Raw genomic sequence first — 24,306 nt, 5'->3', positions numbered from 1 at the left:
AATGGGGCTTCCTCCCAAGTTCGTGTGCATATGGTGGCAGCTCCGACACTCAAGCTGATTTCATCTGGCACGAAACCGGCTTTAACTCTACGCAGCTTCTGCGATTCGAATCGAGAGAAGAGTCAGGTATAAAAGATCCCCCGCGGTGCCCACCACAGTGGAATTTAGCAGATGCTGCTTCTGCTGCCTGCAGAGCACGCTGTTCACGGCATAGTTGTAAAAGCTGAACTGTAACTGGCGCCAATTTCCCATTGTAAAGGCTGTTTCAGGTTATGGCAGTGGCCTTTTTTTTCTTCCTCCCTCCTCCCCCCCCCCCTCCAATTTACTGGTAGAGGAGCGGAGCTGTCCTGCAAAAGTTTTATGCGTTTATGGTTCTGGAATGGCAGACCGCAAAGAAACTTCTCTCTTGGTCTGGCTGGTGAATCAACCAGTTTCTATTGCAGAAAGAAACAAACCGGCGCTGATGTCGGGAAGGTATATAAGAAGGAATCCCTTTCCTCTCTCCCTTTGAGGTTTTGCTTTAATGATTTTTTTAAAAAAAATCTCTTTAAACTTCTATCAAAAGTGCATTGCGATTAACTGAGAGAGAGAAAGAGAGGGAGGAAGCAATCAAACAATTCCATCTTTTAGGGGTAAACGTGGTCAGTTAAGCAGTCAAATAGAGTTGCCCCGGTAAGTAAAATGGTGCTGGAGGAAGAAAGTCCATTCACTGCCTTCACTCTGAGTCCATATGACATATTATACAAATCCAATTCCCAGCCCAGGAGCAAAAGTTTTTGAAAGCTATGGACTGTGTTGACCTATTTTTCAAGGCAAGACTTCTTCAGGAAGAACTTCACACAGTTATTTTTCTACAAGTGCTTTGCAGGATTCCTAATACCCTGTGCCACTTTTACTAATGCAACATTAGGGCCTCCTTTATTTAAACGTACAGAACAATAGCAGCACGGGCAAATGACTTTAAAATGCAATGGAAGAGGTGTGAATGGCAGCCAAATGTCTGGAAGCTGACTAGCACCTCTGTCAGTGTACACCTGTGAACTCCTCGCCTCAGAAAGGGGCTGCAGAAAAGGGCAACCCAAATCATCAAGGGGGTGCAGCAACTCCCGTAGGAGGAAAAAGTTTACAGTGTTTGGAACTCTTTGGTTCAAAGAAAAGGCAAGAAAGATGTAATATTATGGAAGTTCATAAAATCATGCATGGCATGGAGAAAATGGATAGAGGAATATTTTCTCACTCTCCTGTCCCACTAGAACCCATGGACATCCAAGGCAATGTTGGAAGATTAAGGACAGACAATAGAAATTACTTCTTCACACAGCATGTAGTTAAACCATGGTACTGTGAAACTATAAGGATTTATGGAGGACAAGACAATCAATGGTTACTGGTAAGGAAGGCTGTGTTCTACCACTGCAGTGGCAGAGCTTCATGCTCCGGCATGGGGGTGGGGCTGGCGCACGTTCTGAGGGTGTGACGTGCTTCCCACAGGTGCGTGGCACGCATCCTGGGGCAGAGTGCGCCGCCTGCAGGGGCGTGGCGCCCAGTGTGGGCAAGAGGTCAGCCGCGATGGCACCCCACCAGGATCGAGCTGCAGGGGGTGGTGCGTTCCCCCCGCACTCCTCTTCCTCCACCAATGCACCACTGCTGTTAGCAGTGTTCAAAACTCCCATTGTTCTAGGTGCATTTTGCAACAGGGAATTTAATTAGCACAAGCAGTTTCTGAGCTCTGGGCGCAGTACTGCACCTAGGATTTCAGATTAAAACTGGAAGAAAAGGAGGACTTATTTTCTGCCTCCTCACTTCCAGCTACTCTCTGAAGACTGGAGAAGAGGCCCTCCTAAGAATATTAGCGGGGTGGGCAGGGGAAGGGCTAGACCGTGTGAAAAATGAGCATAATATTTTAGCTGCAGTTCATTCATTTTCAGCTTTGCATTCTTGTTATTAAAAAGCATGCCTAGACATTCAATTGTTGCACTCGAAACCTAGGTTTAAGGTGCCATTTAGCTCCTAGCTTTCATATCTCTGTTTCTAACACTGGCTGTCAGAGACATTATGTCTCTGAATGTCAGTTGCTGGGAAGTGCAGATGGACAGAGTGCTGTTGGGCTCAAGTCCAGCTTGCAGGCTTCTCAGAGGCAACTGGTTGGCCACTGTGAGAACAGGGTACTGGACTAGATGAGATATTGGCCTGATCATGCAGGCTCATCTTATGTTCTTCTGCTATGAAGTCACTTGCTTGTTGAATCTAAGAGACTGCACTTCTAAAGGGAACTAAATTGGTTTAAGCAGAGGTATTCTTCTATGATTTAACTTGTTAAAGGTTCTTCTGTGAATCACAGTCATAACTGCTTAGCAGATCTGAAAAGAGAGGCAGTGTTTATACTGTTCTAGTTTTTCTCTTCTCAGACTTTCCCTTAAATTATACAGAACAGGCAGAGCTTCATTTATCACTCCTGAAAATACCATCATCCTTGCCATAAGCCCTAAGGGAAGTGTTAAAACAGCAAGTGTGTTTCCTCAGAGTTGAGGTGCATGACCTTCTGAGTTGCGAAGCTTAAATGGGCCACTTTAGCAAAACAAGATGAAACTTGTTTTGTTTTTTTAAAAACCTTCTTGCTCATAGAACCACAATTCCTTAGAGTTGCACCATTTTGCTGCATCCACACACTCTGCTGGATATAGAGCATTTTAACTGCCATAATAAGTGCACACACAAACCTCTGCTCACTCCCTTAAGAGGGGTTTTGCTGAGAGTCCTAGCTTTTTGGAGGGCAGCTGAGATGTCTGTCTTGTTTTATTTCTCCAGATGGGACAAACACTTTGGAATATTTTGCGAGAACCATTTCCTGTCTTCCCTCACACACAAATATGTATTTTATAACCATTTAACGGCACATACTCTGGACACTCTGTATGCTGATGCAACACCTTAAATCTGGGAAACAGATAGCTCAGCTAGGCTTGATTACTTTACTGTATTGGAGAATTTTCCACTTGTCCCACCTTGATCTGTTTTTGCTCCCCCACTTTTTACAAGCTGTCAGGTATTACACTAGCAGCTCAGCACTCCATGGGAAACACCATATTTGCTGAAAAATCACTTTGTATCTATTATTCAATGATGTTTTGTATTAGCATTTAAACAGTGTTTCCCACTTTAACACTAATCCAGAAGGAAAGTTGTCTTGTGTTTATCAGGAAATCAAATGATGGCGGCAAATAGTGTTTAGAGCTACTTCAAGTTAATTTCATAATAAGTAAATGGGTGATCTTAAAAGAGATGGTGAAGGGACAGAAGCAGACCCTGTCTTTTCCTCTGTGACAAATGGTGACCAGCAGACTATGGTGGAAAAAATATTGGTCAAAACTGAACACTCTGCCCTGAAATTCCACTCATTCAACAATCAGTCTGTTGGCCAGGAGGACCAATTTGCTAATCCATCAGAGCTCTGCCCACTTCAGCACTTAGTCTACTTAATTTTATTTTTGCTGCAGCCACAAAAACGTTCTGAGAGGCAGAATCAGGCACCCAATCTGTGGGTTAGCCACCCCTGGTTTAAAATACTTTAAGGGATATAAAAGGCCCCTTAGGGTTTCCTCCTGATATCATAAATTTGTGGCTCCCATGATTACTTTTTGAACTGCCCCCTTTCAAGTGTGCACACATGGAAAAGTTATGTCATAGCTGGTTATTCATATGCTGAACCAGAATGTGGAATGATTGTAATCTAGGAACAAAATTGAACAGGATCGTCCAAATCCAACAAAAAATTCTACATGATCCTGTTTATGGCTGGGAGCGATTCACTGAATTCCAGCTGTTAGTGTGACATCAACATTAGCCTAAAGATTTTTGGAGAAACACAATTATAGTATTTCTTTTTTTAAAACAAGGTTTTCTTGCACTCATTGTGATAAAACTAAAAAAAGACATTAGGATTCTAGCCATACAGAAAGCAGTCGTTCTGTACACAACCAGCAATGGAAGTGATTCAGCATCTCTTTCTTCCTGTTACACAAAACTCTGAAGCTCACAAATATTCCATTAGCATTCATGCCTTGAAATGGCTATCCACAGAGATAGTTGTAAATGTATTATAGCAGGGGTCAGTAAACTCTTTCAGCAGAGGGCTGGTCCACTGCCCCTCAGACCTTGTGGGGGGCAGGCTATAATGGGGGGGGATGAACAAATTCCTATGCCCCACAAATAACACAGAGATGCATTTTAAATAAAAGGACACATTCTGCTCATGTAAAAACACGCTGATTCCCGGACAGTCTGCAGGCTGGATTTAGAAGGCGATTGGGCTGGATCCAGCCCCCGGGCCTTAGTTTGCCTACCCATGTATTACAGGGGCAGAGCTCCCTCTAAGATACTTATTGTTATCAGCATGTGGCAAATTCAGAGTGAACTGGTCCTGAAATGTACCTGAACCAGCAAAGCTTTTTACCTCTGAGGGGATTTATTGGTTGTAGTGATCCCTGTTCTGGTAACCTGCAGACTGGACTACTGTAAGATATTTTATGTACAGCTTCCCTTGAAGACAATTTGAAAGCTGCAACTGGTGCAGAATGTAGAGGCTGGCATTAGTGGAGAGGCAAATATTACACTAATTGTTAAAGGTCTGTACTGGTTGCCTGTGTGCTCTGAGGCCAATTCAAGGTGCTTACATTGACATGTATAGCCCTACATTAAATTAAAAAGATAAGGTCATGTCTTAACTTTGCATTGCATTGGTGCTTAAGCATTTGTGCATTTTAAAAGACAAAATATCAAAAATTAAACACAAATAAAATGTTGAGGTGAGGAAATTTCTGTTCTTCTGAGGTCTGCCTGCAGATGTGTCATTTTTCTCCATGTTGAGAAACAAACCCTGAACCAGTGGAACTGCTTAAGCATGAGGGAAATTTGTTCCAATTAGCAGTCTTGAAACTTTTTTTTTAAGTCTCTAGTGGTCCTAATTCATCTGCTGTGAATTGCCCTGGAATCTTCAGATGAAGGGCAGAATACAAATTTAATAAATAAAAATAAAATAAATAAAGAATACCCGAATCAACTAAACATTACTTTTGCTGGGTATTGCACTGAGTGTGAAAAGTCCATCCAAAATCTATGGTAAGGCAACCTCTGATAAATAACTACATTTCAATTTAACATTTTCAGTCTTCTGTTTTCCTAACTACACACAAACACACACACACACACACACACACACACACACACAAAGTCAACTGTAAAACTTAGTCTATAAAGCATTCTGACAAGTATAAAATGATGTGCTCACTACATCTGAGAGGAGTCAAACTTTCAGTGTGACAGCACCTGTATCTTGGACCTCCCTGCCTATTAACATTAGGCAGGCATTGTCGTTGGACTGTTTCAGACACTTGCTAACCCCCTATTTGTTTCAGCGAGACTATCTAGATATATAATCTAGTTAGGTTTAATTATTTTTAAAACTTGTTGTTTTCCCAAAATCCAACTATTCTGGACAACAGCCATACAAGAAATATGTAAAATAACTAGGCAAGTATTAGACATGACCCCAGAATTGGCCCTACTAAACATCTTCCAAGACAACAATGCCCATTTACACCACAAAGAACTCATAACCCACCTACTTTCAGCAGCCAGAAACACCATAACCAGACACTGGAGAGACCTGTCAGGAGTAAGCATGGACCAATGGTACCAAATAGTATGGGAAACAGCCCTACTAGAAAAATTAACTAATAAACTGAAACTGACACGGGGACAAACAGAAGAAGACGCCTTCACCCCGGTATGGCTCCCCTTTATCACATACACAGCCCAACAGGACAATGACAATAATCCACCAACAGCATACAAATCAATATGGCTAACCTGATCCAAAACACCCACCCACCTCACTCACACACGAAAACAAAGATCGCCACAGCCAATCACAAGCAAACAATCACACCCTAGGCCAACCCCAACCTCTCTCACCACCAAAGGAACACAAGTGAACAACACAAGCAACCCTGACACCAAACTCTACATACATTAAGCATAATAGAAACACCGCCACCCGACCCCACCCCCATCCATCTTCCCTCTCTCCACCCCCTTTCTTTTTTCTTTTTTTCTTCTCAACAATGCCTCAACAAATGAAACGGATTTGTAAAAATGTTACATGGGGGGGGAATACGAGGCATTACACTTACTTCTGTAAAACAAGAAAATCCTTAATAAAATATTAAATATTAAGTGGTCTAAATAAATAAAAATATTATTATTATTTTCTGGGGGGGGACCTGGAAAAATCCTGTTCTTATCAGTACTGGACTTTTGGGGGCAAACATAAGGGGTTGTGTTCTGTCTTTTCCTGTCTCAGGCATTACAAAACATGCCTAGACAGCTTCATATACTACGTTATCAAATAATGTAAGCCAAGGTTCTCTATTGTTATAACCAGGTGTCAGTTCTCCTGAAAGTCACTCCTCATTATATTTTGTAGAAAGAAACATTTTTAACTTTTACCATATGGAGAGCTCCCACCAAGACTTTTAAAAGAATATCCTATGTATAATAATCCAGTGTGAATAGTTTTTTTAAAAAATCTAGCCCTTCTTCCTCCCGTACAAGAGCCCTAAAATATATTGAACCACCCCCAAACTCTTCACATGATGCCAAACACCCAGCACTTGAAGTTTGGCAGGTTTTGGAAAATAAGGGATTTACTTTCATTCTGCACATCCAGAATCAATGTAACAAGCTGTGAACTGAATAGCCTTCCTTCCACCAACTGTGTGTGTGCACCACAAAAGCTACAGGCTTTCTTTGATGTAATCCCTGCATTACACACTCTTCCTAAAAGACACATGCAGAGAAATCCTGTGTAAGTATGCAGTGGTGCAGTGGAGCACTGGAGCAGGGAGGAGCAAGTATGAAGAACCACCACTAATTTCAAAGCAGGGACAATGCTATCATCTCCTAGGGCATTTTTTTGTCAATCTTTCGCATGCAAACTAAACCCTTCTCACCAGGTAAGCTAAGCAGAGAGAGAGGCAGGGTTAACCTGCCACTTTTATTTTGAAAAAATATAAAGTCCCTTTATTATGACCAACCTAAAAGTCAGAAAATAGGAAGCAAGCTTTTGAGTCACTAGAACTCTTCATCAGGCTGGATATTAAGCAAGGGCCGGCAGGCGGGAGGTTTCTGGAGGGAGAGTGGAATCTGGCATGGTACTGAAACCATAAAGTCTGGATTGGTTAGAAAAATATATCCATTTTTGTTGCATTGTCTTAGAAGGAGCACAGCTGTGGGGTCTGTCATGAAGAATGCCTGCACTTCAGAATTTACAGCACCGCTGGTCTGCACAATGTAATGGGCTGTTTTTGGCTGAAATCAATAAGGAACATCATCACTTGTTTTGCGTTGTCCTGGCTTATGCAGATCTAAGATTCCAACATCTACGCAATCATTCAGATAGTAGTGTATAAATACTTAATACAAACTGGCATTCATACCTGGTAATATCTGGCCATACCTGGTATTTTTGGCACCAGGTGCAGAAACACTGAGATGGGATGGGCTAAATCTGAAAATCTGTTGTTTTACTCTTGTTGTTTTTGTCTGCTGTTTTAAGATTTTATTTTAAATTTTCAAAGGATCTCCTTGATAGCTTGGGTCCAGGGTACCTATAGGACTGCCTTCTCCCAAATGATTCTGCCCATGCCTTAAGGATCTGATTGAGAGGCCCTTCCTTTTATCCCGATATGAGCAAATGCTAGTTCAGTTGGGTTACGTGAAACTGTCCTTTGAGTTGTGAACCTCCACACATGGAGGTGTGTTTGGCACTGGTCTTAACTTTCACTGCTAGACTTTTCCCTAACCTTTACAGTTTAATCTGCTTCTTTTTAGTTAATAATCAAGCCATTTCTTTGGTTTTGGTTTTGCTTGATTGTTTTTTGAACATCGTGAAACAGCCTGGGGCACTACTTTGTTAAGTGGGTGAGTGGAATATAAATTATCCTGATAAATAAGTAATTGCAGTAAACCACTGGGAAGTGTTCGCAGTGAAAGGAGTGTATACATTTAATAAAGAAATAAATCACATGCGTGCATTTCTACCATTGAAATGAGTGAAACCTAGAAGAGTTTAACTTTGCCTGGATCATGCCCTTTACATTTAGACATGAGAAAAATAGGGAAAGGTGCAATGGCTCAGCAAACACCATAAAGCTGGCCTACTGGGCACTTGTATTTAAGGGTGTACTTTTATATAACAAAAGGACATTTGAGAATGCTCAGGTTAATGGACAAATTAACAGTTTAAAGGGAATTCTTGTTCATGCAAGACATAATTATTGTGTGGCACTCCCTGCCACAGGAGATTGTTGGAGCACTATAGAATCAAAAAGAAATTAAAAACATTTATGGGTAGGACTTTTTAACTGCAGTTTCAATAACTACAGGATATAATTTAAGTCTATCAAGCCTCAGCATTCCTGACTTCAGATTGGCCAGAAAAATTATTCTATAATAAAGCATTACAAAATGTATGTTAACTTTTTTCTCTCTCCCCTTTTAACATGTTACCAGAAGCGCTATTGCTGGCAGCTATCACAGAAACGGGCAATTTTAAAATCCTCTCCTTGTTGAGAGCCAAGGCTTTTTACTGCCTTTGTGTGTTGTACACTACTCTTTTATGTAATGTTTGTGGAACCTCAGAGATGTCTTATTAACTGGCATTATGATTGCCTAGTGTCGCTTTAAAAAGTAAGGAGAGGGGAAATGAGCCACAATTTCTTATGTGTCATCTCCATGCTGTTTTGCAACATCCATAAGCCATGCTTAGCAAGAGATGACGCAGGCTCCTTCTGACTATAACTGCTGTTTTTATTATGAGATCCCTGGGGAGTGTATGTTGCTGCATGCAGTCGCGTTAAAACCAGAATCGTGAGAGGTGCCATGCCTGACCAATGCTATTTTGACAAGAAGGCTAAGGCTTATTGAAGCAACTCATACTCATGTAATTGTACCTGTTCTCATTGAACAAATGAACCTTGGCATCATTCAATTCATTCTTCAGCCAGAATCTTGCAGGGCGGCCTTAGGCCAGCCCCAGCTCCCTATCTGTAACATGGGGACCATGATACTGGCCTTATCTACAGTTTGGCTTTCAGGACAAAGGCCTGTCTAAATTTGATGGCTGCCATCGAAAAGTCTTCAGAGACGATGCTGGTCTTCAAAGTCTAGCCACAGAGAAGACCAAATTTACTTCAGATGTTGGCAGAGCAGACAGAAGGATCTTAAAATACAGGCAAGCACTTGCTGGAAAATGCAGCCTTCCAGATAACTTGGACTGAAGCCGTGTAGATCAAAATCGGCTCTTTGAGCTGTGCCCAGAAGTCACTATAATGTTGCGGGATCTATTCAATATAATAATAATGTTGGTTTTCCCAGCCACTCTGGGCAGCTTCCAACAAAATATTAAAATACAATCATATACTGGCTTTCATTTATGAAGTGCAAGTCATGTTGTTTGGAACTATGATGTTGACAGACATGGTGAAACCCTTTAAAATTGGGTTTTTTTTCAAAAATAAAATAAGATGTGGTAATCTTTTGAAAAAGTTAGCAGTTTGTAAAACAACTTAGATGGAGCAATGATTTCATTAGGTACCGTATATAAGGTAGCACCCTTACGTTCTGTGTGATTTGTTAAGCGTATCTCTTGCAATCCAGCAAGGCACTTCAGCTTCTAAATTGTGTTTATCACACTCTTAGGGCATATTGTTTGATAAATTACTCTCCAAAGGGAAAGGAAACCTTATCCCTATCTGAAGTGTGCATGCACACAAAAGGTCATACCAATAACAAACTTAGTTGGCGCCTAAGGTGCTACTGGAAGGATTTTTTTTTTTAATTTTTGTTATCCCTATCAAGTTGGTCTTATTAAAAGCATTAATTAAACTTCCCACTACTAACACGTCCGTCCCCCCAGCATTTACCGTTACTGTCTACCAGGCACTGAGCCTGGGCTTTTAAATTTTCTTTTTCTGTCTGCATTTGGAATACAGAACATTCAGCCTCACATCTTGACACTGTGTAAAAATGCACACATGCAATCACACCGGCTGGCTCCAGGATCCTAAGTAGAAAATTCAGAGGCATTGTGGAATATATGTACTATCCTGCTTCACACAGGTACACTTCTATAAGGTGGGAAGTCCCTGCAAAGTCTGAAACCTTTCCCAGAGCAGGCAGGGCTATATACACCTTAGCTTGTAAAAACCCACGAGGAAAAGGAGGGGAGATAGAGAGATATGGGAGAAGGCCTCAACTATTTCTGACACACACCCCCAGCCATGTTTGTCAGTCGACCAGGACAAGGGGTTGGGGCACCTCGTGAGGAAAGCCGCTGCGTGCCCAGCGGGGCTTAAGTAGTTCCCCAAGTACAAGGCGAGCGGGTCACAAATGTCTCAGGCCTGAATGAAAGCTTCGCTCCTCAACAGCCTTGGCAACCAGAGCTCACCTCGACGTACCACAGATAGCATTGAGGCTTATTATGTGTAAACGAAGACCTTCCCCACGCCCGTTTCTTTCCCAAGGAAAAAAAAACCTGCAGTGTCATTTCCCCAGCGAAGGAAACCAACCCACGCCCCCTCCCCTCCCCCTTCCCCCTGTCTGAATTCCCTCAGGATCAAGCCTGACGAACCAAAGTGAAAGTGAATGAATCAAGTAGCTCTCTTTCCCCCCCCCCCGCTTCCCCTAAACAGGAAAGCGGGGGGGGGGGTTGAAGAGAGTGGCACGTGACAGACGGGAAACTGCCCAATCAGAGGGGGTTTGGGGAAGGAATGTGGGGAGTGTTTTTAAACTAAAAGGCGAAGAAAAAACCCCCAACAACAACAACAACACACACACACACACACCCCACACACTGTCAACGTTAAGCTGCCGGGGCGAATAGCTAGCTAGCTGGGCGCGTGGCTTGTGCTGCGCGAGCTCGTCCGCCAAGGCTCGCAGCTGCGCCTCTGCCCCTCTTTCCCACACCCCCCCCCCCGCGCGCGCACCAAAAGGCGGCTTTGAAGTGCCCCGCTTGTGTGCGTCGCCTCGCTCGTCTCTTCGCCACGCACCCACCCAGCCACCCACGAGGCTGACGCTCGCAGGGGTCCTCTCACGCACGCGAGCACACGGGGGCGGCGGAGGAGGGGGGGGTCTTGTGTGTACGAGCGAGAAAACCGCCTCGTCAACTCGCGAAGCAGAAGGCGTGAGAGGGAGCCGCCGCTCGGAGGGAAGCTGCCCCTTCCTCTGAGGAGTGAGAAGGAGGACGCCTCCTGTTCTCCACACAAGTCTGACGGGGGCTTCTTCCCGCCGAGATATAACAGAGCCTCTCTATAGCCCTCAACAGCCCAGGAGGGAAGCGTAGGGGCAGCACGGTGCCCACCTCCTGCTCCTCCGCAGCTTCGCCCTTCCCGGCCCGCGCGCGCGCGCCCACCCTCCGCCTCTCTCCTCGCGCGCGGCGGGCTGTGGGAGAGCAGCGGCTGCCGGCGTCTTGGCGCGCTTTGTGCGCGATGCTGCGTCTGCCTGCTAGGGAGATGGGGCCGGGGCTTCCTGCTCTCGGGACACAGCCTAGTGGGAAGAGTCGGGTAAGTCGCCCCGGTGGCTGCTCGTGTGGATGCATGATGATGCTGGCATTGCGGGGTGGGGGGAGGTTGTCCAGCGCGACTGATCCTGAAGTTAATCGGGAACGGAGTGGGGAGGAAAGGCATGGGGCTCTGGGTGGAAGATGCGTGTTTATTAGACTTCCTGTTCGCACGTGCCTGGGAATTCCATCAGGTCCACTCCCGAGCAGACCGCGCTCCACAAGACCGCCTCGTCGGGCAAAGCTTCCAGTTTTACGGACGGGCTGCAAAATTGTGAACTTAAATACTTTCTGCGCACGTGTGCCTTTTACTTAATTTACCTGTGAATAAGAAACTTGCTTCCAATGGTGCACGCTTGAGATCACAGCCTTCCTTTATATTTTCACGTTTTTGGATCATCAGGCTGGGTGTGGGGGGGTTTGGTTTTTTGTTTTTAAACATTTTCCAAAAAAAACCCACAAAACCCTCCCCCCAGTATGTCTTTGCGTAAAATCAGTACTAAACCTGTCCAGGGTTATGGAAGTACCTCTTTCCTTCCCTCATCTTTGTCTTTTCTGATTTTTTGGTTTCTAAGGAACCTCTCTCCAACCTGAGTGAAGGTGTGTTTGTGTAACCAGACACTGAGACTTGCTGTCTGATAGAGAATTAACTCACACCCCACCAAAGCTTACTTTGAATTCAATAGAGGTGTTTGTTTTTCAGGTTTAAAGCTCCAGACCGAAGGGGGGAGGCGTCCAAAGAATTCACCTGAAGAAGAAACCACCGGGAAGATCTTTAATTCCTTTCTTGAAATCCTACTGCATTTTGGAGCAGGTGGGATGTTTTCTACTGGAGGTGGGGAGCAGGGAAGGATTCCTTTTGTTAAAAAGAAAAGAGAAAGATTGATTCAAATGTATTTCACATATCAGATCTGTTAGTTAGGGCAGTCAATCTCTCTAGGATTAACGTGTGATTTTTGAGGAACCGCTGTTGCTCAACCCGTAAATAAAAGTGGAGATGGTGACACTTTCGTCTGGCTTCTGGTAAAAAGAGAACAAAAACATTTAATTCCTTCAAGGCACCATCCATTCGTGCAGGAGGGTGGAGCATGTGGGAGTGACAAGGAGTTTAACTATTAACCTTTATTGGGAATTTATAAATGAATTTGAGACTTCTCTGGCTTTTCCCATTTTTGTTTGCTCTCCTTGCAAGATTATGGCAGATAAAATTAGTGGCCATGCTATTTAGGAAATGGAAGACTTTACTGTTGACCAGTAAAAATAATATGTCAACAGGAAACATCCTGTTTGTATTGTTCAAACAGTAGAGAATTAACTAGTTTGAAATGTGAAGTGGGGGCAGGGGGGACGGATTGCAAAAGAAAGTGGCTGAGTGAAAATTATATTCTGTTCTATTAGGATTCTGTTTGCTTTTCCCCTTAGATCATTTGCTTGAAAGCACTAAAAAGAAGATTTGGAAAAGGTAAGACATGTTTTAACCAAAGATTAAAAATCAAGGCTATGTCATGTGGTTACTTACTATCACTGTTAACTTTCTCTGTTTGTTTAGCTGATCTCCTGAACAAGAAGATGCATTTCATAAGAACAAATTAGCTACAATGTATTTAGCAAAGATGTCATTTCCTTTATTTATACACATTTTAACACAGTCTATGTGAGTGCTACCCTTTTCCATTTTTTTAAAGAAGTACATAACTGACAAATGGAATGAAAAGAAACACATATTGATTATTGTTATCTTAATTAAAGTATCCATCTTGACACCTAGGAGTTGAAGTGAAATAAACTTTTCGTTGTGGTGGAAACTTACATGCTCACTGTCTTCAGTATCAGAACTACTGAAAGCTCTAGAGCTGTTCATCAGGGACCAATAAATCATACTTAATATATTTTAATACAAGAGTACTTAACATAGTTGTTTCTAATGGATTATTCAATGGCTGCAGGCTTGTGCATAGTTAAGCTGCTATTGTCTGTCAGTGCATAGGACTGTAGCCAAAAATAAAGTGTCTAGAAAGGTTCTTTAGTAGCTCCTTTGTGTCCTAGTGTGGCAAATCATAACAAATTACATTGTTTATTGTCAGTATATACTGTAAAGATTATCTGTTACATTTTGTTCAGCTGCAGTTAAGTTTCATTCATTTAATTTTGCCTTTACATGGCTGTAGCTGCCAACAAGTGGACACATTTATTGAGCTGAATCACATGGATAATATTATCTATCAAGTCTCTATCATACAGTAGTTGACTTTAATAAGCTGAGGCTGCAGTCCTGTCACACTTCCTTGAAAGTTAGTTCCATTTAACATAGTGGGACATCCTTTTGAATATATATGTGCAAGATTGGGCTGTATGTGACCTACAATCCTATGTGTGCTTACTCATAAGTAAGTCTTAAGAGTTCAATGGGGATTACCGATTTATTAGTAGGTTGCAATCCTATGTACAATTGAGATATTAGCTCAGTTCTAAACTGCCTGTTCAAGAGAATTCAGCTGTAAGTGAGAGAAAAAAATAAATTTAGTCTTGATGCTGTAGCAGAAGATTGTGAAATTATTTGACAAATATGATCTACATGTGATAGTTGAAAAGTAATTTATACTGATGTCGATTTGATTCATTATATTTCTATGCCAATTTTCATTAAAATAAATACCATTTTCAACACTTTTTCATATTTTTTAAATTATTGTTCGTACCTTTAGACAAGTTTGCTTTTGGAAACATTCCCCCCCCCCTTAAAACACTATCCTTAGTAGACTAATATAGGGCAAACAATTGAATATTTATTAATTTGACAACTTAGTGAATGGTGCGGAATATATAATGGTATAAATCTTATTTAACTGGAATGAATAGCAAAATTCCACTGTTTCAGGATTTCAGAAATTAAGCGTTATTTAGGAAGATGCATCAGCTGTTTTAATACAGTAATGCATGCTACAGAAATGTTACCTAAAACGATTATATAACAGTTTCTAAGTCACACTTTCACTGAAAAAAAGTAATGAATTACCTGCTCAGTTTCATTGAATACATAGCTCAGTTCCCTGCAAGAAGAACATTAAAAAGGTTGCTTTTTTCTAAATTCATCTGAGTAAACACAATCAATTTTAATAGTTGTAAATCTTTCAATATTGCTCTAGAGATTGTATTACGTGTGCAAATGTGCATTAACTTGAATAGATTACTAGCAAGTTGCAATGAGCCAATACTGGGCTAAATGTCCCATTATTAATCTTTGATGTGACTAGGAAATAATTTTATTACTACCCAGCTCAATATGATGTGGTCAATCAAACGTAACAATATTTCGTCTAACACGCAAGAGTGAAAACTTATCAAAGATCTGCTTGTAATAGAGTACAAATAAATGAAGATGTATAGCTGCTTAACAGGTTTACAGTAGATTTTTACAGTAGGCCTGGGAGTAAAAATGTTTTTTTGTTTTGTTTTGCTCTTGTTGTTGTTGTTGTTTTTAACAAAGTCATATACAGTGTCTGTTGTAATTGGCACTGAAATGCAACCATGTAATTACCAAGGCAAACAACAACAAAAATCCATACAGGGAAATGTAATTGGTATCGTATAGCAGAAGTATTAATTTCAGTCCCTGGTGCTACAGATTAAGAGGTGCAATCCATCTAATTTGGACAAGGCTCCAGCATAAGCCCCTTTGAAATGAACAGAGTTTGTGGTCGGTAGACTGCTCTCTAAGTGATTCCATCTGATATGAATATAAATATCTGATAACTGTGAGTGTAAGCATTGTAAATCAACATAATTTATTTTCTTGGCACTGGAAGGTTTAAATAGCATGTCGATTATTTTCCATCGTTTTCGCTACTTAAAAAAAAAGAAAAGCAACCTGTGGTAAATCGCTGTCACTGAGTATTGGTTTTACAAGTTGAGCAGTGCTTACTGCTCTGTATCTCTTTTTCCCCGCAGCCTGCCCACCCACCTTCTTTCCTTTTTCTGCTAGTAATCATCTCAGTTTCTTTAAAATTGGTGCCTTTTCCTTCTTGGTTTGAATGCTAAACAAATGTTTGCTTCTCCAATTATTCTGTGTTTGGGTTGTCTTTTCAGTCCACAAGACATGTGCAGAAGCATGAAACAAGATAGGTACTGCAGTAGTACTGATCCTTTGCCACAAGCCCTAATATTTAAACAGAAGTGCAATATACTTCCAGATGAGCATGTTAATGGTCTCTGCCATAACAACTTATTAGATTAGCATTGCTCTTAGGAAATCATTCCTATAAAAGAATTTAAATTATGCTACACTTGATTTTTCAGTTGCAGTGTAGAGATTACACATTACAGTACAAAGCAGACTTTTTTGGTCTCATCACAAACTGCTTTTGATGCTCCCTTTTGAATTTCAAAAGCAAGTTGGTACCAAACAAAATTAAAATGCCCCGTGGAGCACACAGGGCTGATTTTTACAAGACATGGGAAATGCAGAGGTAAAATCCATAAGTGTACAGTACATGATTCCATGTGACCGATGTAAAACGTTCTTAATTGTGGTGCCAGCCCATTGGTTCCCAAACAGTTTATCCCATTATCACTTGAAAATTGCTGAGACTCTTGGCAGACCACGTAATGATTTTTCTGCCTGTTGCAGCAATTGTAATGTGCTGTGCAAAATGCTGTATGATTTTTAATAGCATTATTATTGCTTTTCATTCCTGATATTGAATTCAAATAGCAACACAATAAAATACCATCTAAGAAGCAAAAGAAGTAATACAATTTTAAATCAATAGGAATATTTAATGCCAACATGTGCCACATTCTACCTGAAAGCATCTCATAAACCACAGCTTGGGAACTCCCATTCTACCCTCCTTGCATGGTGCATTCTGCTGCTACCCATTCCTGGAGGGAAGCCCTGCTGATGCTTAGCCACTGCATGCCAAGCAACCTTTAAAACCTGCAATATAAATTTGTTTTGAATGTTGGTCCTATGTCCATAGCGTGCATCTTTTCCTTGGGGTTATAGCTTGGTTATAATTAGTAAGAATCAAAATTTAGCAACTGATAGCAACTTTTTCAATAATTGTCTATTATGGAAAGTTGGAAAGGATTAGATACTATGAAAATGAAAAGCATACTTGGTAGCTAGTGTTTACTTGATGGGACAAGAACTGCTGGGATAATATTTACATTAACCGCAGTAGAAATTTCGATTCATAAGTGAATTGTTTTTCGATTGGCATTGTAGAAATCTTGGACTTAATCCTTGGTTAGTATCAATTTTCCTAGTTTCATTGGAAGCGATGTATGTAGGGAGAGTCTAATATCAGAGTAGGTTAGCCTTGTATTTGTTCTAGGATTAAACTGTTTTCCTTTAATGTATTTGCCAATACATTAAAGTTTTGCTATGATCTTTCAATCTGCATTCCAGAAGCATACAAGCATAAAAGGAGGATTTCCATCTCCCCTCCTCGTTCACCTTACCCATGCAGTCGTTGGTTGATATTTGTTTTAGGCTAAGGCATATGTTGCATTAATCATATCTTCTATAATCCCCCTAAAAGCCGTTCAAAGTTTGTGCCCTCCTTAAAGTCAGACATTTTTAATCACACCTGAATAGTAGCTTCTATATATTTAGAAGCGCTCCAGCCCTGTCTAGCTTACCAGATGTAGGTGTGTTATAAGTGGCTTCCTGATAATACTGGGTTTGTGATTAAAGGTTCCTAAACACTCATGTTGGCAACCCTCTTATTATCAGCTTGTTTGATGTAATGGAGTTTAGGGACTGCCCAGTACATAAGCCTGTCTCTGCAAAAATTTGTCTGTATTAGTTCAGGAAAACATCCTTTTCGAATTGTCACAACCACTATGGGTTAAAATAAATCAAGACTCCCAATTTGTAAACCTTCTGTGCTAAGAAAAGTATAGGTCAATAGGAAACAAATGGAGGCATTATTTATTTCTGTTAGGTTTGGAGCACTTGTGAAAAGAATTGTGAAAACCAGTCTTAGCAGTTTAGGAATATCTTGTGTTATCTAATTAATGTGTACTTTGATCAATTTACTTGAACAATGTTAATTAGGGGGAAATGCAAAAGAGAAAGGGTTTTGAAGGGTAAGTGTCTTGTGGGAAGGATATATTATATATGTATTTATAATCTGAAAGCAGGTATCACTATCAACCTTCCTTTTTTCTATTTATCTGCTTTCCTAACAGTAAGTTTTCAGTAAAACTGTAAAAAGGGGGAAAAAACACAGTGTATAATATTACTGCTATTGCAGTACCTTTGTCTGAAAAATACCAAGTGGGCAATTTCATGCATTCTTTAAATAAATTATCAGTTTTTGCTCTTCTCATGATGATCATTTTGTTCTCTTACCTCTTTTATAGCTACACCAAATACTGCCTGCAGTCTTATATATTATTATAACAATATTCCATTTAGTTCAACATTTTGAAATTTTGGAAAATATGTGCAAGAGGATTTCCCAATATTTGTGGAGTTGCTCTTTTTATAAGGAGGGGGAGAAGAAACCCCAAACAACTTCTTTCTGTCACTGATTTTTCAACAAACAATTGAATTTTTCGTAGCCAAAAACAATAGACTTATAACTACCTATGTCCTGTTGCAATGAATGATATATGGCAAGAGTCTGTTTTTTCTTGATGTGGTAGATTGTTTTAATGATAAATAACAATATAGACTCCTAGATTAATTTTGGCTATTATCAGTCTGTGGTCCAAAAATATTCTATTTCAGGATAGCCTACCTGTGTGCTCCTTGTCTTGAAATAATAAATTTTAATAGTACTAACTCAGACTTCAAAGTCTAGTCCAATAGAATAATTAGATATTTCATATGAGATTGGTGTTGTGCTGTTTGTTTGTTTGTTTGCTTGCTTGCTTGCTTGCTTGTATATTCCTTGCATTCCTTTATTGCTTCTTGATGTATGTAACTGAAAAAAGAATATAACTTTTCTGTGCAAATAAATATTTGCTTATTTCATACATGTTGACACTGATGATGTTTCAAAAAGATACTACACTGGATGGAATCCACTTTCTGCCCATCCAATGAAGGTCTTTCAATGCAATGAAGTGTCTTCTAGTAGAATAGGACGGGGGTGATTTTTGCCTCCTCCTTCCCAGCCTCCCCAAAATCAGCTTGAGAGAATTGTTGGGGAACTTTCAGGACAGGATGGAAGGTGTCCTGAAAGAAGGGAAGAAGGACTTGGCAGTCAGTTGCTTCCCCTCCTCTGCTGGATTAAAAGTGTATTCATGACTCCAAGGGCATAAGCTGGAATTCACCCATTTTAAGCATAGTGACTGTCAGAAGGCCTGGATCTCACAGAAACAAAATAATGCAAAAAGGATATAAGCTTAACAGACTTCCCTTAACCATATGATTTCATATCCTCACAATGGGAGTTCAGATTTCTGGATCCGCTTATATTATAAGGTGTTTGAAAGCGGTGTTTAGTTTCACTTGCTACCTGCCTAGTTGTGGCTGGTGAAGGTGGAGAGATAAAGCCCAGGAGTGCAGAACTAGCTTCCGAAAACTCAGCATTGTGTGACCATTATGTTCACTTCATAAATCCATTACCTTTAAAAAAAAACTGAACCATACTCATCTTGAATTTTTATTTAGCCTGGCAAACTGCAGTAATGTTCTGGTAAAGTAATGAATGAGTACTGTAGTTTCACAATTTTGTTGCATTTCTAAAACCTATTCAGTGTTCAATATATTTTTCTCTCTCTTTTCAAACATCTCTGACTAAACAATACCATATGAGTTTAAGATAGGTGGCATGGATTTATATGTTTTACCTATCAATATGCCTTTTGACAAAAACATACAGAACATGTAAACTAAATTTGACAGATAATATAAACCATTTGCAATGCTGCTTGCTTTGATAAAACAAAAGACTTGAGCTGTGTTCACACATCGTGTTATATCAGTTTGGGATGTTTCATGGGAAGTGATTCTTACATACATAAATGTATGTTAAACAAAAGTCAAACATAGATGCACAACATGTACACTGCTCATTCACAATAAACCATAGTTAAATGTGACCTGCGAACTAGGCCTCCTAACTAATAGAGTAATTAAAAAGTCTGTTTTTATTCATAAAGATTTATAAATAGTTTACTCTTAATAAAATGTCTCTATATAAAAAGGTGTCAGTGTAGTTTACTGATTGTTTTACTCCTACAAGCAAACAAGATACATTTAAAGGAAATAAAATTTCTATAAAAGTTTCATAATTGTGCATTTATAAAAATGGTAAAGTATCACAAATTTATATTGTTTATAGGAATAAATATATTAAAAGGTCTAAAAATAATGATTAAGACAAACAGAAAATACAATAACAATATACCACTGCCTGAAGGAATCTCTGAATGAGGAATATGGACCTAATTATTTTTTTAAGGTGCAAACAACAACAATGTTGCATAAGTGTTGCGAAAAGATACACCAGAACTTTTTCATTTTCCACTCAACCAGTCCCATAGGAAGTTGGATAGAGGACTGGTTAAGAAAGGGATGCATGTTGTTGTTAATTTTAATTTACAGAAAGAAACACCACAGTGTTTCACACAATAACAAAATGGAACAAATTAAATATTTATTTTCATGTAGTATGTGCTTTTCATTTTAAAATATAGATAACGCCTTAGATGTGCTTATTAAAGTGGTTAATGCAACAAATAGCTTATTTGTCAGACTGAGCTGCATCGCTTTAATTTTGGTCAGCCTTCTGCAATGAAATCCAGCTTAAAAGTGACAATGTGCACAAGATGTTCTTAAGTTGGCCAGGATCCAAAGAACCAACAACTTTTGCATGCTCACACATGGTTTCAGCTGGTGTTTTCTGAGCGGCACAACTTGCCCTGCCCGCCCCACAAATCCCACATACACAGCGCAAAACACTTTTGGAACTGAGGGGATTTTCAAAAACAGTTGGTGATATAGGTGTATGGGTAGCTTATTTTGTGCCAGCCTGGAGCCAAAGGAAAAAATCCATAATAATATGTGTTGTCTTTAAGGTGCCACAACTCTCTTGGTTGTCTTTGCTTTTCCCAGGGGAGGGGTGGAAGACAATAATACAACAGGACATGCTCAAGTGCTTGAGTGTGCCTAAAGTATCTTTCTGGATTCCAGCCAATTCCCCCACCGCCTTGACAGCAGTGAGAAACTGATTTGGGAACTTGCAATGAATCTCAATCTGTTTTTCCTAGGGAAAACGTGTTATCTAAAATCTGTCTTAACTAAAATACAACGACAGCTCCCTGTGTGTCTCCTGGCCCGCCTGTCAAAATTAGCTTCATAAATCATCTTTTTATATAGGCTGTGTTTTATAAAATGACTTAAAGTTGGTGGATAGGATTTCCCAATGATTATCCGGTGTTAAATCCAGGTACTAGCTTTCTGTCCCCTTTTTGTCATTCAAAGCTGAAGGAGACAATAGGTGCTGTTTGGAATTAGAAGCTGCCGGTCTAACCTAAGTGTTTCTTCAAATGCCTTAAGGCATTGTGGATTTATGCAGATTCCCTTTTTTATATAAAAAACATGAAATCACAAAAAATAATAGGAAGCTGCTGTTCGATTAAAAAAAAAAATTAAATTACAAAAAAAAAAATTACATCTCACCTAAGATAAGAAATGGGGATGAGTGTTTCTCCACCGATATTTCTACTTTTTAATTTTTCTGGTTAGGCCATTTATCTCTATTGTATTTATGATAAGAGTATAAAGTACTATCCTATTTGTAAGCCTTTAAAAGAAAAAGGGGGGAAAGGCTGACCTTTGTGGTAGGGAAAAGTCATATATTCTTTTCTTTCCATGTTTTTATTTAAAATATCCATTGCCTAAAACAGAAGACTTATTGCATGAGTCTTGGAAAATATGCTGTGTGCTTCTTCTTCTTTTTTAACAGTTTGCTTTTTATGGTGATCAAAGGAAATGGAAATTTACTGAACAATTTTTTTCCAGGGCAGGTAGTTTCCAAAAATATTTTCAGTTAAAGGAAAGGGAGATCCTAGTTATAGAAGTATTTTTGGTAGTTTGCATATATTGTACAACGTCCTCCACCGAAAGAAATGTTGAATCAGATTACTGCACATTCAAAGTAAGAAGCGTATGTATTATTTGTGGGGAGCCTGTGGTACTCCAGATGTTCCTAGGACTGTCACCACCTCTGACTGATTGCCGTGCTGACTGGGGCTGATAGGAAGTTCAACAACTTCTTGAGGCCGACAGGGTACCTTAAGACAGATATGGGATTATAGAACCCTGGTCCCCACCCCTTCCTGTAATGGGTTTTAAACGGGCATATGTGCAAGCTTTGCACCAGGGCATTACAAGAAAAAGGAGGCATGTGTGCACCTCCCATATCTTCCTCCAGTCTACCCTTTCTCCTTGGTCAACAAACAAGTATATTATGGGCAGAGGAATGGATGCAGAAAGTGGACTCCCAGTCCCACTAACCTCCCTTCTGTATGCTGTGGTGCTCACTCACATGAACATATTGAAGCAAGCGGAAGGAGCAGGCAAAAATAATTTGTGTTATGTATGAGAATCTTTCTATTTACAGCACTGTCCTAGCACTGATAATATATGTGTAGCAGTAAAAAGGTAAAAGGTCAAGGATGCCTGGATGGTTAGGTTCAGTCCAAGGTGATTATGGGGTGCAGCACTCATCTCACTTCAGGCAGAGAGAGCCGGCATTTGTCCACAGACAGCTTTCTGGGTCATGTGGCCTGCATGACTAAACCGCTTCTGGTGCAACAGAGCACCGTGACAGAAGCCAGAGTGCATGGAAAGCCCTTTACCTTCCCACCGCAGCAGTACCTATTTATCTACTTGCAGTGGCATGCTTTTGAACTGTAGGTTGGCAGAAGCTGGAATAGGGAGCTTACCCCGTCACATGGATTTGAACTGCTAACCTTCTGATCGACAAACCCAAGAGGCTCAGTGGTTTTGACCACAGCGCCACCCGTGTCCTGGTATACTGTACCGTGTAGAAGTACCAGTGGGACCTGCTACAAAATGTTTTGAAATTAGTCCACACTTGGCTATGCACTTTGTCTATGCATTTCACATGTGAATATTGAGTTTGCTCTTAATGTATAAGACATCAGGCTATGTATAGCTTTTCTATGAATTTGAGGTACTAATGTAGAGCATCCTTCTCCCTTTTTCTTTTTTGGTCCTGCCACAGAGTCTAGTCATACAAGTTTTGACACATTTTTATATTGCTTCAAGGGAACACCAGAAAAATCAAAACAAGGCCTGGGAATTGGGACTAGCATTGCTGCATTGAGGTGTGAGGACATTTTTTGGTATAGAATCATAGAGTTGTAGAGTTTTCTAAAATAATGTGTGTTCAGGTAGACCTTTCAAAAGAAAACCTGTATGAAGTGAAACATGTTACAGTACGCTGTTTGAATTCCATGGGACTGGGAAGAGGGGAGTTCTAGTTAAGATGTATGGAAGAATCTTTTCCCACTGCAGAAAGCGTCTGCATGTTTCACACAAGTTTCAATATGTTTGCATAGTTACCAAGCTACTCATTGTTCATTTGTAGTTCACTGGTAGCAGTAAAACAAAAATGAGTTCACGTAGCTCTTGCAACAATGCTGTAAGTCAGTATTGTTACTGAGGCTGAGAGATAGTGCCTTTCCTTTGATTGGAAGTAGGATTTTCCTGATTTTCAGCTCAGTTGCTGAAACAATACTCTACACTCTGTATTATTTGTCAGGCATTATGTTTTTATATAATAGGGTATACGTTGAGTTAAATCCTACCAAGTCATGCTAGCAAGTCTATTGATTTCAATAGGTCTTTGTTTATGGCTTTGCAGAATTCAACCATATGATTATTTGCTGCCATAGAAAGAGAGAAGGGAATGTTTTTGCTGCAGTTATAACTATTTTAGGAATGCACACCTGTGAATCTATAATGCAGAAGTAGTTTTTCGTGTATTTTTATTCTCAGTAATTATAGTCAAAGCCTGGAAAGTGTTGCTGATGTGGAGGGGGTGGAGAAGGAGAATGGGGCTACGTATGTAGCTTATCCACCCTGACCTTTCAACTTTTCTCATTGTTAGCAAGCTTTCACTAAAAGATGGTCATAACCAGAAACCAGTTGTGCAAGGATTTCCACCCCCTCCTCTTCAAAGTTCTATTATCTAGCGTGGGTTTAATCAATTCAGGATGGAGTAGACTGACACACGATAAAAAAGAAAGAAAGGAGAAACTGGAAATGAGTATTTCATAATCAAATTCTTTAACTGGCTAATCTTTCAATCAAAACTAATGACTTTGAAAAGGTTGATGAGTTTAACTAACTTATATTGTTAAGAGAATTGTTTTTAAAAAAAATAAAAGTAGACCTAAAACAAAACCACCACCAAGACCACCCCGCAAAAAACCCAAACAGAAACAGATGATTGCTTTCTAGTTTTCTTACAGCCTGCAATAAAGCATATTGTGAATCAGTAAGGCTTTTAGCACTCCATGCAAAGCCTTAATTAATCACAATGCTCAGCTTATGTATATATGGCTATGTTTAATATATGGGGTGGGGAGAGAGAATGCAATGGAACACAAGAAAAACTGAACTCAGAACTATCATAAACATCATGTAGTATTTTTTAAAAAAAATTAATCACAGAGGGTATTTGTCCTTTTTAAACATC

General features: G+C 40.1%; 1 protein-coding gene across 2 annotated transcripts in view; it reads left to right on the top strand.

Moving 5' to 3' along the window:
• Positions 1 to 11,522: 11,522 nt before the first annotated feature.
• PRDM1 (PR/SET domain 1) overlaps positions 11,523 to 24,306 on the top strand; it is an 86,616-nt gene continuing 73,832 nt past the window's right edge. Inside the window, exons 1-3 of one of the 2 annotated variants that reach the window (XM_082216635.1) lie at positions 11,523 to 11,621; positions 12,321 to 12,431; positions 13,040 to 13,079. The gene's annotated coding sequence lies outside the window, so the exon portion shown is untranslated. Of the gene's footprint in view, positions 11,622 to 12,320; positions 12,432 to 13,015; positions 13,080 to 24,306 lie in introns of both variants that reach the window. The other variant, XM_082216636.1, reaches the window with a different exon arrangement.

This window comes from Podarcis vaucheri (genome assembly GCF_965113315.1).
Source record: "Podarcis vaucheri genome assembly, chromosome: 3".
In the NCBI taxonomy this organism is placed as follows: Eukaryota; Metazoa; Chordata; class Lepidosauria; order Squamata; family Lacertidae; genus Podarcis; species Podarcis vaucheri.
Note: the sequence above shows the minus strand (reverse complement) of the source record. Positions and strands in the feature narration are given on the sequence as shown.